Source organism: Lepisosteus platostomus, unplaced genomic scaffold, assembly GCF_059453375.1.
Source record: "Lepisosteus platostomus isolate fLepPlt1 unplaced genomic scaffold, fLepPlt1.hap1 Scaffold_42_H1, whole genome shotgun sequence".
Taxonomy (NCBI): domain Eukaryota; kingdom Metazoa; phylum Chordata; class Actinopteri; order Semionotiformes; family Lepisosteidae; genus Lepisosteus; species Lepisosteus platostomus.
This window is the reverse complement of record NW_028291665.1, coordinates 203,565-218,616: the sequence shown is the minus strand read 5'-3', so window position 1 is coordinate 218,616 and position 15,052 is coordinate 203,565. Positions and strand designations below refer to the sequence as shown.

Here is a 15,052-nt window from a genome sequence, read left to right as displayed (position 1 = left end):
AGAAAACAGGTGTTTCTCACTTTTGGAAAAGAATGGACCGGGGGTAATATTTTACTAGTTGCAGGGCTGAGCTCACTGGGTTACAGTCCTGCAGTGTTACACCAGGTCCAGTGGCGCAATGGATAAGGCGTCTGATTACGAATCAGGAGATTGCAGGTTCGACTCTTACCTGGCTCGGGTCATTTTTAAACACATCGGGCTGCTCCCTAAGTAGTCTGTGCTACTTACTGCATTGTAATCGTACCCAGTAAGAGATTTCCTTCATGTAAATGAACTGCACCTGACAGCTTTAGAAAAACACCTGGGCTCAGTACGGTGCTGAGAGCTCAGCGTTGCTGTTCTAATTAGCACGCACTGCATCGGCTATGAGCCCGAACCTTTCAATTATTCCGATCAGTAAGTCAACACGTAGTCCACATGAACGGTAGAAATATTCTCTTGTCTGTCTCTTGTTTGTATAGAACTGAATGTCCCTGACAATGTACTGTTAGTTTTAATTGAAGAACGGCATTTGTGTTCAAATATACCAGACAAGTTTATGTAACTGCTCATGCGACACTCAGTTGTAATTAGTCAAGAAATAAAGTCGAACAACAGCTGCGGGTTTGATTCTGAACGTATCAGATTGCAGCGCCTTTTACTTCCATTGACAAATGATAGAGATTCGAAGAGAGATCCTTCAGACCAGCAAGCAAACCCACGGCTATTTCGGTTTTCTATCTAGGCAACGTTGGTGTTTGCAATAGCATACATGAAAGCGTGATGCAATTTCTGTGGCTACATTTGTTGCACGTCGTGCACAGTAAGAGTGTTTCTAACACCAAATAAAAAGTCAACAATTAGCGATCACGCCTTCTCCTCAGTTAACCCACTGAAACCCTTGCTGTTAACAGTTCTTTACTGCGTGCTTTACCAGCACCTACATATCGTGTCGGTTCTTTCAGCTTTATTCATTAGGTTTTCAAAGGCATAAGCAGAGCACCAGAGGTGCGAAGGCAAAGTGTGTGGTTATCGGAAGAATTGATGTCCGTGGCAGCAGGTCCAAGCGATTTCGCGTTGTTATAGTACCAGGAAAGGAGAAGCGGCACTTCGCCTCTGCCGCGCAGGCACAAGGCGACATGCGGCAGACGCCGGAGTCGGCAGGTTTCGAACCTGCGCGGGGAGTCCCCAACGCATTTCGATCCCATCGCCTTAAACACTCGAGCACGACAAATGCGAGCTCGCCGCCGCCGCATTCCTCCTATAATCAAACACGGACTGCGAGGTGGCTGCGGATACCTTTTTAAAGTTGCTCTCCGTTAAAAAAAAATACCTTTCACAAGATACGTGCCGGCAGATAGACACACCTCAGAGGGTTTAAGGCTGGCTTCACGTTCAAATGATAAAGTCCCCCCGTCCGGATGTCAAAATGCAACTTTGGCAGACAGAACAAACATCAACAAACCACAAATGTGGACAAGGATTTTACAAGCTGCACCACACTGCACTTTCAAAAGCATTTACGTTCGTGTTAGACGCAGGACTTGCCTTTGATTTGCGCGCTTACGAACGTCATGGAAAACGAAACAAAACTAAAGCCCTCAGCTCCTTCACGTGATTATAATGGCGTTACGTGTCGAAGCAGTAATTTACGTCATCCTACCAGTGCAACACGGGGAATAGAGAGAAATGAGCACACGCTACGAATCGTCTCAATCACTCCCTAGAGTCGTAAGGCGCATTGAAGGGTGCACCCCCATCATTAATCGTTGCGCCTCTGTGAAAGGAAAGCTCTTGGGCAGTCTTTGAAACAGCTCGGATGAAACACTTGATTGCTTCCATGTGCATCTGGAGCCCACCCAGTGGGCAAAAGACGTATAATATACGTCTATTAAACGCATACCTTATACGTCTAAATGTGGTCTACAATTCGTCTAGAATGAAATTCTAATATACGTCTAAAGTTATACGTCAATTATACGTCTATGTTTAGACGTTCATTATACATAAATGGTTGGAGTTCTATTATACGGATAAATTTAGAGGACTATTATACATATATGGTTGGAGTTCCGGATAACTTTAGAGGTCTATTATACGGATAACTTTAGAGGACTATTATACGTATATGGTTAGAGGTCTATTATACGTATAACTTTAGAGGTCTATTATACGTATATGGTTAGAGGTCTATTATACGTATAACTTTAGAGGTCTATTATACGTATATGGGTAGAGGTCTATTATACATCAAAGATAGATTTTATAGGTGTAGAAACAAGTAAACCAAGCCAATGATTAGATTTAGAAATGTATTCTGAAAATACACATTCACACCTGAAACATATGTATTTCAAATTATACATTGTATACAATCAATCAACAATCAACATATGGGCAATAATCATAAAAAAACACAACTAGTCTTAAACTTCAGCTACAAATTCTGGTAACATGGCAATATACAGTATAGTAATGACAAACACAAAACTAATTACATTAACACACTAACTCAAAACCACATTTTGATTCAAATATACATTTTAAAATGTACAACTTCTATATTTCCAAGAAAAAAAAATATTACAATGGAAGTTAAGATGATTTTTTTCCACTATTTGCAAACCCTGTCTAATTGTCCTAACAGTTAGAACCAAAAACCTATTATTTTCAGTGTCCAGATCTCCTGGCCCCCTGTCTTTCATATGCATTCTTCAAGTAACACATTGCATGCTCCTTTATTTCTTTTTCTGTTGATGTAGGGTGGGACTTCAGCACCGCAGCTAGGAAAAAATTATATAATATTACTTCCCAAATAAATGATGATTAATATCTTCTTTAGTATAATCTAAAAAGTGAACGGTTTACTAAGCTCAAAACTGAAATAAATGTATAAAATTTGGCTTGCATCATAGCAGTTGAGCAATAAAGTCTGTCCTAATTAAAGAGTACCCAAAGTTTGAAAGTACAACATAGAATAAGAATAGAGAAACGGCAAAACGATTTTGTGTCATCTTCCCCATTCACACTATTTTATGTGCCATTTTTTGCTTATTCACGTACTATTTTAATCAAAATAATATTAAGAAAGATCTGTATGTATTCAGATAGTATTATTATTGTTCATACTTACTCGTCAAAAGAGGATTGCTGAGATATTTGCGGATATACTTCTACGTTTGAAAAACGTGTCCAAAATTGTGACCAACGAATACTAGCAATGCATTGTGGTATATAACCGGAAAATATGTTGGGTTCGATATTTTCTCAACGTATGCGTTTATTAATGTTGTCGATATTATGGTTGAAATATAACATTGATAATACATCGCGGCTATGTGCCCCCTGCTATGAGCTGATGTGCAATTTTAACGCATGTAGTTAGTAAGGATCGGTCACTGTTGTATGGTATTATATATAATGACATTATGGAATAGGATGGGGACAGGCCTGGCATCACGGGGGGAGGGGGGAATGTTGCCCCTTCAGTTTTGGGCAAAAAGATTTACCTAACTTAATTTGCGCCCTAAAAAAATAGTTGTACTTTGTCAATGGTCAGACAACACTAAATGACAGGAACAGTCACTCAGTCTGTTTGATGGGCAGGAGGGCTATCCGTCCAGGAACTGCACATATCAGTGTCGTTATTGAGTGTCAACTATACGATCCTGTTTGCTCAGGTGGACCGATTCCTTGCAGTAGTTTATCATTATACTTAAAATCGTTATATAACTAGGACTAGTTATAGCAGTCTGTGCTTTCTGTTGGTTTTACAACATTTTTTCTTAACGATTCAGAACGTCCATGTAGCTGCAAAAATGAACGCTTATGGTACTTTTCGCTCCAGGCAATACTCTCCAGTGAGAGTGACGAAAAATGTGAAACTGAACTTCATCGCAAATACCAGATTGCTAGTCGATATCTTCTATCATAAAGCACTAATTAATGGCATAGCTGCGAGATTTCATTTGGGTAGCTGCACCGTACAGCTCCGTTTCAACCGAAATATCACCCCCGCTCAGAATTTCAGACGCCCCCCTACAGATTTTTCCCCGGGCACCGCGCACTGATGGGGGACGGGGTTTCCAGGAAATGGTATCAACTTTTCTCAAGAAAATAAAAATAGAAACTCTATAGGCACTCAAACATTTTACTGTTTTTTTTTCAGGCAGGTGGCAAGACCCCTCCGCAAAACCCTTGTATGCCAAGCTGTGGGCATTGATTCGTCGAATATACGTATATTCACGGCGAAAATACGGCTATACGTATATATACGTCGCCTCGACGTATAATCAACGTCGAATTGCAACCGTAAAATCGACGACATTAATAAATGCATATATAACGTCGAAAACACATCTAACACTAGGAGTATACGGCACTCTGCACAGTGTACGAAGTAAATTATTTTCGCAGTAATTAATTTACACGTGTATAATAAATATAGTAAATATAATTAATTACTGCAAAAATAATTTACTTCGTACACTGTGCAGAGTGCTGTATACTCCTAGTGTTAGATGTGTTTTCGACGTTATATATGCGTTTATTAATGTTTATTTCACAGTGTCGTGCACCTTTTCATTGCTCTCGCTTTCAGAGCCTCCGCACGGCACACGACTCGACATCAGGAAGCACATTGAAGTGAAAGCAGGGAGCGCTGCGACATGCACTGTGCAGATCCCGCCACACTAAGAAGTATATAAGCGTCAAAGGCAAGTCATTCCGAGTTGGTCGTTTGTGTTTTCCGTTCAGACGCGAAATGCTGAAATGATCTCTCGGCTCCTCGGTTGTCATTTCTGCTCCGTAAAGGAATCACAGCACGCGTCGCCTTCCAGCACGCTGGGTCGGGAGACGATGCCGGGGGTCGGAGCGTGTGATGTCTTCCTCGTTAGTATAGTGGCAAGTATCCCCGCCTGTTACGCGGGAGACCGGGGTTCGATTCCCCGACGGGGAGTAGCTTTTCTTTTACCTCCTTAGAGAAAGGACTGCCTTTCACTTCTCTGTTTTCTAACACAGCGTCGTGCACCTTTTCATTGCTCTCGCTTTCAGAGCCTCCGCACGGCACAAGACTCGACATCAGGAAGCACATTGAAGTGAAAGCAGGGAGCGCTGCGACATGCACTGTGCAGATCCCGCCACACTAAGAGGTGAGTGGGTCTGTTCGATGCACAAAGAACGCTTTGATAAGCGTCAAAGGCAAATCATTCCGAGTTGGTCGTTTGTGTTTTCCGTTCAGACGCGAAATGCTGAAATGATCTCTCGGCTCCTCGGTTGTCATTTCTGCTCCGTAAAGGAATCACAGCACGAGTCGGCTTCCAGCACGGTGGGTCGGGACACGATGCCGGGGGTCGGAGAGAGTGATGTCTTCCTCGTTAGTATAGGACCTGTCACGTGGACCTGTCACCTGTCCCCACCTGTCACGCGGGAGACCGGGGTACATCAGGACGCGCATTGAAGTGAAAGCAGGATGCGCTGCGACATGCACTGTGCAGATCCCGCCACACTAAGAGGTGAGTGGGTCTGTTCGATCACAGCGCTAGGCGAATCCCCAATCCCCTTTTGTGCGTGGCGACAGAAGAAGTCTGGTCTGTTTCCGCCCGGTTTCGATCCGGGGACCTTTTGCGTGTGAGGCGAACGTGATAACCACTACACTACGGAAACTGTGGTCAGATGTGCCCAGCGGCCCAGCGCTGAGCTTCGCCAATGCGATTCAGCTGCTTCCAGTGCCTTTATTGGGGTGCGCTGATGGACCGTGCTCTCTCTCCAGAGACCAGCACGCCTGTCATGGACGGAGCAGGAAAGACGGCGCCACATTCTACAGCCCTCTCCACGCAATCGACGAAATCGGGCTACTGAAGTGGAGAAAATCGCCTCTCCAGAAAGTGCAAATATCATCTTGGAGAGTATAAATCCTATTGCCGAAGGTCAGCCCTGTCTACCAGAGTGACCCTCCCACCTCCTGCAGCGATGGTCAGCTCGTCTCACACGCGAGAAGTTTCGGCTGGAAACAAGCGCCCCCTCTTCTCGCACGTTTTGCACGTTGAGTAGTTTTAATGCGGCTCCTTCGTACACAGTGCTGATCTTTTGGAAAGCAGGAGGCAAAATTGACACGTTCCCATACCGGGAGTCGAACCCGGGCCGCCTGGGTGAAAACCAGGAATCCTAACCGCTAGACCATATGGGAGTGCACAACCCTGCTGTTCCGGGCATCATGCAAGCAAACTACATAAATATGAGAAAACACGCAAGAGAGTTGTCACTCAGAGTGTCGAAGGGTCGATGTATACTGGGGCTCAGTTGAAATGCAACGTCAGGACTTTCCCGAATTATGTCACACGAAGAGAGCACAGCCTTTTCCGCCCTGCCACGTGTGTATCGGTAACTCGCCGTGATCGTATAGTGGTCAGTACTTTGCGTTGTGGCCGCAACAACCCCGGTTCGAATCCGGGTCACGGCAGAATAGGGGCGTCTGCTTTTACTACTTGCACGAATGAAGGCAAAAAAAAGCCAATCGATGTGAACGAACGGCACATTACAGAGGAGTACTGCCTGACTGGATCGTTGATGAACGACAGAGACCACTCCGACCTCTTCTCGGGTTTCTTCAATGACTTACTAAGGATCTTCTTCACATTCGCCCATGCAGGGGAAGCCAGTTACACCAAAGCAAACGTAGGAAAGTGCAATTCAAGCAGAGACCAGGAGGGACTTGTTTACACCAAGAGTGGTCGGAGAATGGAACAATGCGCCCAGCCCTGTTGCTGGAGCCGATTCTTGATGAGATCTTAGGCTCACTAAGAAGCCCCCGCTGGATGCTAATCTTTCTGTTGTTCTTGCAGGTCCTGCGCTGCTATTGAGCCGACAGAGCTCGTCCTGATCTGTCGGCACAGCCCAATTGCAAATGATCGGCTCCGCATACAGAAGGAACGTGCGTTTGGTACAAGAGTGCATGAAGGCACCGGAAATACATTGGGAACAAATGACTGGTGGTTCAAGACCTCTGTGAAGTGCAGGAGCGTGCAAGAAGAGGCTGTTTGCACCCAGTCTCGAACCGGGGACCTTTCGCGTGTTAGGCGAACGTGATAGCCGCTACACTACGGAAACCTGTAGGGACTGCTGCTGGTGTCTCGCTTGCGTTTCGGGCTGAGAAAGGGACGCGTCACTTTAGGCAGAGGGCGCTGGAGATAGGAACAAAGGGCGCGATGAAACAAAATGCCGAAACCCGGGATCGAGCCAGGGACCTTTAGAACATACTCTCACGAATCGTTAGAATACGTGTGTTTGATCATCAATTGCGTAACAACCACATTCGTTCGACTTGAGCCATCAAGCTCATAGTTTTCAAATCTTGAAAGCTGTCATTGAGCACATCATAGTCTGCAGTACGCCCCGTAACTTGCGTACTTCAACAGAAAGAAGAGCAGACAGCTCCATAAATATGCGAGGCGCAGAGAGTGCAAGGCGAGCCGCACACGTTTCGGTGACTGAGAGAGGGCAGTTTTTGCTTCTGCATTTCCCAAGTAAGGACGCATGACAACAAGCGATCGCGGTGCTCATTTACGACATAGTGGTGATGAGTTTTCAGTACGTGTTCTTTTGAACGAGCAATGAGGTTGCTGCCTTGGACAGCTGACTGCACGCTCTCATTGTGCCACGTGATGAGTATTCACCAGGCTCGTTCAGTCATTAGTCACATTCCATCATTTGCCATAAGCAGATGCTGCAAGGTGATGTGGATATCAGTTCCCAGTCTTGTGGACGAGGACAAAAAGAACACACAAGGGCTCATCCGCAAGTTGAACCCAGGACCTCCCACACCCTAAGTGAGAATCATACCCCTAAACCAATGAGCCACGGCAGCACTTTCCATTTTATTCTGTCAGCGAGCTTGAGGACGGGGGAGAGGCGTCATTCGCTCGTCCAGTCAGACCTTCATCAATAAGTCAAGAAAGCCGCAATTACACGACTGCCTTGCAGACGAAGGGCAGTGAACTGCACCCGGTAAGAGGGGAACAAGCGGCACTAGGCGACACCGAGGCATGAGCCCCAGCGAGGGGGGTTAGCTTGCATGGTACAGCGCTCGCTTTGCATGCGAGAGGTAGCGGGATCATTTCCCACGTCCTCCAGGTGTGTGCTTAGAGCTTGATGTGCCGAAAGGTGTCCTTTAGCCTGTGGTCACGCCTTGCATGGAGAGCGTCATGCAGCTGTCAATCATTTCGCAGCCACGCCCCCTCTTCATCTTCTCTCTGCCTTAAGCGTCTCCGCCACTCTCTCTTGACATTTCATGTCAGCATGTCAGAAGTCCGAGTGACGTTTTTAATGGCTGAGTGAGGGCACGATGCTGAAGCAGAGAGGCCACTTCAGCCAGAGAGACTTGTGCTAGGTGAGATCTGAAAAACAGACTCGCAACAGAAACAGACCAAAAAAGTATCGGTGAGATCAAAAGGCAAATGCATGAGGCAAACTTTCCGGCTGAGTACTGCAGCTGGCCTCGTTGGCGTAGTTGGTAGCGCGTCAGTCTCATCATCTGAAGGTCCTGAGTTTGATCCTCACACGGGGCAGGGCTGCTTCCTCTCTTGCTCTTTTCAAACACTTGCGGCAACTGTTCGCTCATAACCACGTCTGGAATGCGTGACCTTTACAGGGGGGAGAAGCAACGCCGCATCCCTTTTCTAAAGAACATTCACATTCAGAAATAAGTCAAGAAATTTGCCATTACTTTCGCTCGCGCTGCTGTCAGCCTGCCCATGTTGCCAAAGAAAGATTCACTCGGCGTCAACATGACAGAACAGCGATCACTTGAAAACACTATTCCACACTCCGTAAGCAAGAACTTCAGTGTTTGCAGTCACCCGATATGCCGATAGTCAAAGGAGCACAAAACACGAAGCGTCAAAAGACAAGATGAGTTGATGGAAAGAGCGTTGAATTGATGAGCACAAAAGTTCAGCTCGTACAATAGGCAACGAAGGTCCCGGCGTCATCATCGCACTTGAAAGGACTGCCTTGCAGACTAAGGGCAGTGGGAGGTTGCTGTTTTGAGATGGAGGCATTGGGATGGTGGGCCGAGATCTATTCTTCTTAAGGAATTCTTCATCGTGAAAGATCGGTCCACAGGTCATCCAAAGAACTTACAAATTTTTTGGACTCAGGGAATCACGTGCTTCCGGAAGGGAGTGAAGTGCTCAAACACATGACATGCCCCCTTGATCTCACATGCACAATTCTGCTGCAACATGCACAGCTACCGTCCACACCAGGCAGTGGGGCTTCAGCAGAATTTGCTACGCCACCTGCAATTACATATCCAGCTGCACACATATACATGGCCCCTCTGTCCTTTTCAGGATCTCAAAAAAAAGCATAGCGTGGTTTTCCTGCAACCTGATTGACCGCATCTCCCTCAGAATGTGCCCCGTTGCATTCATTGCTGAAGCAGGACGGAGGCTAACGGGCATGCCAGAACAGTTAGGCTCAGCGATCTCTCCAAAATATTGTGGTTGTAGTGGAAGAAATATGGTTTAAATTGTACCTTGGTATTTCAAACTCTCTCTAGAATGTTATCCATTTCTATTTTATTTTGACAGGAACTGGCTAATGACACTAGATGAAAAGAGAAGAAAGAAAACACAACGTTTCGGCCGTGGAGCCTTCTTCAGGTGTGAGGGCTCCACGGCTGAAATGTTGTGTTTTCTTTCTTCTCTTTTAAGCATGGAATAGACCTATTACTTGTTCCTTTGCAGCCTACGCATGCTGACACAGCTCCCCACCTGAACTGCTAATGATGCCTGGTAGTTTGTGGTACTTGGGTATTGTCTTATGTTTGCTCAAACTGCATATGTGTGATTGCATATTTTTGGGTATTTTCATATGTCAATATTTAATTCACTGACATTCCTGTATGCTTGGAAGAAAGGTAGATTGGATTTGGCACAGGACGCCTGCCCATATTTGTTGATCATTGTTGGGCTGGAAAAACAATGATAAAAAGTGTATGAAAAAAGCTCTCTCCAATATTTCCCTTCTCTTCGCCATGGTTACACTGCCCGTTCTTTCCGTCTTTGGTCCTTCTACAAAGATTCCAGGGCTCTTTTTCCACCATAATATCAGAATATTTTTTTCTCTTTTAAAGGCTGTAGGTGGGGTGTGATGGACTGTACCACTATCATAGAAGATTTTTTCAGGACACATCGCAGTTCCATAGTAGAATTTATCAATAGTAGAATTCCATAGGACATTATTTACCAACATATTACCCAGTGTGAGACTCTGCCAGTAAACCTCAGAGCATTGAGTTCTCCACTGATAAAGATGGCTGTCTGAAGTCATGAAATCCACTGCTGGGATGCCTGAGAGACAGTAATTGAATCTTGGCTGGAATTAGGCTTTCTATTAGTGTTGATCTTTGGGAATTATGTGGTAAAAAGGGAAAACTCCTTTACTTTAGTCACTTTGAATGTTCAAATGTACAGAACCTGCAAAACTAAGCAATGAAAAAAATCCATCACCACTCTCATGATAGCATAACTCATAGTCTCTGCTGTTATGTAACAATACACACTTTCAATTTTCTTATCGCCTGTCTCCAGAGAGAATGTTGTTAGTGCTGATGACCTTGAATTAGACCTTGTTAACTCTGTAAAACAATCTTCCTCTGCTTAGATTTTCACTCAGATTGATTTTGTTCTCAGATTATTCCTGGCAGGACTGAGTTTCTAGGAAATGAAAAGTGAAAGAAAAAGTACAGAAGATCAGCCCTTGAATATACAACATTGTGCAGTGAGATTGTTAAATGTATTAGCTGCTATCCTGTGCTAGAGCCTGTCGTGGTAAGCAGTGGATGACAGGATCTAGCACAGATACTAATGAAACACTGTTAATGAAAGATAAAACACTTGAGTCTTATTTTAGTTTTCCATTTCCCTTTCATTTGTGATGTACTGTACAACAGGCCACAGAACATGCACAAAAACAGATATGCACACATTCACACCAGGCAATGACAGTCTGCCCAGTCAGAATCTGAGCTGAGGTATCAGAATTCTGAATTCCCTGAATTCTGTCATGGATCATCCACAATAAGGGCAAAGTTTGAACACGAGGATCCCCAGGAGAGAGCCTAGTAACATAAATCTTGGAGCAAAAGCAGATGATTAACTTCATAGTTTGTGTGGTTGAGCCAAAGTTGAGCATGAGGATATGTGAGTCACCATTCTTAGAAATGGATCCAACTTCAGACAGGCGTCAAAAGTAAGAGTATACAGTGCTGGGGCAATGACACTTCAATGATCAGAAGGATAACAAGAGTTTTAATGCATTGAAATTGATTTTCTGGTGATGCACACTGTCATGGAACTATTAATTTTTTAAGGATCACTTACTGACGACAGACAGCTGCCAATTCTCCAGACTGGAAGGATGAACAGTTTATCCCCCTAGGTACCATATTTCCATATTTCGAAGCATTGGAATAATACATGTCATACAGCAACATAAAAACAGGAAGACAAGTATCACAGCCCCTATAATCGGTGTTAGTAACTTAAAAGAAAAACATTCCCCCTGGCCCAAACAGTGATTCTAACCAGGAGAGAAAAGCCGGTGTATCTTTTATGCCTCTCTCTTTATTCACCTTGTCTTTTAGTTCTTTTAAATGCTGAATAGCGAGTGTAAGATTTCCGTAATCATAGTCATTAGCTGGAATATATGTACAACAGGAGTCTCCTACTAAAGCATAGACTCCTCCAGATGCTGCATTTTGAAGGTCCAGCACGAACCTGTTCTGAAGTGCCATTAATCTAACTCCCCTTAATTCTTGTTTGATAGCGTCTAAGCCTTCTAACATGATATTAATAAAAGAGTACATTTCATAAAAAGTCGCATGGGTGAGGCTGTAGAATGAGGCATTAAAGCACATATATAACAAGATGCATTAAATTTCTTTAACTTTACAGTATGATTTATCAATTTATACCACAAATTACTCATATCCCCCTCATTATCAGTTTCATTCAGCCAGTTTGTATACAAAGAGGCTTCGTGTTTAGATTCTTCCTCTTTTGGGGTGGTGACAGGCTTCTACATAAAAAGGAAAAAGGCTGTGCACATCAGTCCCAAGCAGGTTATCCCCATCTGTCCTTGTGGAGACATCACTCCTGCGCTTTGTTCAGTTCGTTTGTGACCTTTTTACAGTGGGAAGCATGAATCCAGGGCACCATTTCTGTGACCTTCACAGCAGTGGCAGTGGTCAGCAGCACCTGGTACAGCCCCCTCCACCTGAGTGAACACCATTTCTTTTTCCTGAAGTCTTTCACCAGAATCCAGTCTCCTTATTCACTCATTAGTTCTTACAGCACAGGTAAATCCCTGTGGGCTGGAGCCCAGCATAATCCTAGGCTTTTTTGGTCAACATTGGTCAACAGATTGGTCAACAACTGGGTAATAACTCTTAGAAAAATCTACACATTGTTCCCCTGCCTCAGCTGTGACGTTTTGTAGAACAATTCTAGCTGAAGTTGTAAAATTTCTCTTTGTTCCGTTCCTGCAAAACATCTTATTATGAACAAACAAACCACAATAATCATTTGCATCTAGGGGAATCACTCCCAAGGGTAACCCCCCTTAAAGCTATATTGTTCTACCCATCAGGTTCTGCCACTAGATAAGAGAACCTTTCCCATGAAATCATTTTTTGACCTTCATGATCCCTTCAGGGCGTACAATTAGCACAGAAGCAGCAGCTTTAGTCCACATGTTTTTCAAACAGGATATTAACGATATGATCATAACGAATAATACTAGACCCACAAATATGTATTGAACCAGAGACCCTCTCCATGTTCCTAGCACAGACTGTAGCCATGCACCAATGCCCCAATCATCTGGATTATAATTATGATATATATTTTTCTTCATCATAGATGTGCTTTGCTAAGTCCTAGCAACCTACAATACTACAATAGGGAATTAGCAAATTCAACAATCCATTCGTCCAGCTAAATTCGTCCCTCCAGGAAGTTTCATTGATTGGCCCGTGATGATATCAAACAGGCTGTTACACAGTTCTGTTTGATCCAGCCCGCATCCCATGGCGTTCCTTCAGTCTGATGTCTAGTCAATCTTTCAGAGATCTGTTCCTTCATTCCACTGTTCCAGCAGACTGAGGATGATCTCAGTCCATCTCACTCCGAACAATGCAGCCACAGCCTGACACACCTTCCCCGTGAAGTGTGTTCCTTGATCATAATACAAGGGGCAGGGCAGTGCCCACCGAGGGCTTATCTCTGTTATCAAGTGTTTGGTAGACACAGAGGCAGTGGCAGCAACCCACTGGGAAAACAGATTATAAGAGCCCAGGTTTCCCTTTACAATTTTCAATTTCCCCGGTTTGAAAGGTTCCTCAGGAGCAGGCCTTTTGAGCTGTTGCACCCGCACCTGAACTGAGTTGAGTTACTTTGATAAACATTACATCCAGATACCACATAAGTGGTTACTGCTTCAAACCCGGTTCTCACCCAGTTTTGGGTAACCGGCACACCATTTGACTCCCACCTGGGTGTCCAACAGAGTGCATTTGTCGGGCTATAAAGGGCATTAGGCTGTGAGGGCATGCAGGGCGTCTGGTGTGCTGTCAGCTCCACACCCCATCATCCTGCAGCCCCATAATCTTTTCTAACCATGTCCATTTCTCTGCTTCACAGAGGTCTCAGACTACTGTTCTACAAGTATTGCTCACCTGACAGTTGCATCTGCAAAGTTGTTCCCTCGAGTTACTGGAAACATTTCTTTATTATGTGATTTACACATCACCACAGCTACTTCAGTCAGTAGCTGCAAAGCTTCTAATAGTTCAGAGATAAACCCAGCATTCTTAACTGGAGTCCCTGCCGTGTTGAGAAAATCCCTATTCCTCCACCACCATCCAAAATTGTGGCATGCACCAAATGTATATATAGAGTCTATATACATATGCAGCCATTCAAAACAAGCGGGGTATGCTGCGGTATAACACGGTGGGAGTGTCGCAGTATACCGCATCATACCGGACGCAAATTAGATTATGTTAATAGTATCCGGAATCACCTTGTAAAATCGCCAGGTGGAGCTAATAAAGGTTAACCTCTCCTGTACAGCATTTGAGCTGTCACCAGAAAACGTCAGTTTTGAATCCTGATCACTGCTGAGGGACAATCTTTATTCAATTAAGAATTTAAGGTGTATACTCTTTAGACTTTTAAATTTAAACAGTGTATTACAGCATGTTAATCATTAAACATTAAAAAGGCGGTATATTTTATAAAAGCAAGATTGTTCTGTTGGACAAAAGTACACAACCTACCACCTTTATCATAAATATTTTAATTATGCAGGAATATTTTATGCATCAAAGTCTTTACTGAAGATATTACTAAGAGTATTAATAATGAATGACCTTGGACAAGCTGTAAGCTCAAAGTATTACCCTGGTCCACATTCTTTGTAACCGTCTTTGTAAACGAAAAGAGTTTATTTTTTCATTGACAAAAAGTAACACCACAGCATTTAGTTGATCCGATCACGCATTCATTTCCAATCATACAATGTAAATCTTGAGAATCTCCGATTCACCATGCCTTTCACATGCTCATAAACGATATTAATTTAGGAATATAAACATATTAATGTATGTAAACTGTACTGTATATTGCTGGTCTTGGTAGTTTAAAGAAAAAAATACACACCAGTATTCCATTTCTCCCTAAACATTTTAAGCATCAAAGTCTTACATGTTGTTATTTGGGAAACATTTTTACGTGCTCCTTCTGACCATATTAGGATTATATACTTTGTGAAAAGTGATAGTATTTTAACCTTTTCTGTGAATTCGCTTGTTATCTAACAAATGCATACTTTTAGAATTTGATTAACAGGGAATATAATATGGAATTGCGTATCTAAACAACTTAATAATGATATAATTATATTAATGTACTGTCTGGCGGAATAAACTGAAGAGGTTAGTTAATGCGACACGGAATTATTAAGAATTATCACCTCTTTTTACACTTGAGAACAAATGAGAACATTCCAC

General features: G+C 43.6%; 3 non-coding genes across 3 annotated transcripts; 2 read left to right on the top strand and 1 right to left on the bottom strand.

Moving 5' to 3' along the window:
* Window positions 1-6,094: 6,094 nt before the first annotated feature.
* trnae-uuc (transfer RNA glutamic acid (anticodon UUC)) lies at window positions 6,095-6,166 on the bottom strand. The gene has a single exon. It is a non-coding gene; the product is annotated as a tRNA-Glu (tRNA).
* A 201-nt stretch (window positions 6,167-6,367) lies between these two features.
* trnah-gug (transfer RNA histidin (anticodon GUG)) lies at window positions 6,368-6,439 on the top strand. Its single transcript has one exon. It is a non-coding gene; the product is annotated as a tRNA-His (tRNA).
* A 2,031-nt stretch (window positions 6,440-8,470) lies between these two features.
* On the top strand, window positions 8,471-8,543 carry trnam-cau (transfer RNA methionine (anticodon CAU)). The gene has a single exon. It is a non-coding gene; the product is annotated as a tRNA-Met (tRNA).
* The last annotated feature ends 6,509 nt before the right edge of the window (window positions 8,544-15,052 follow it).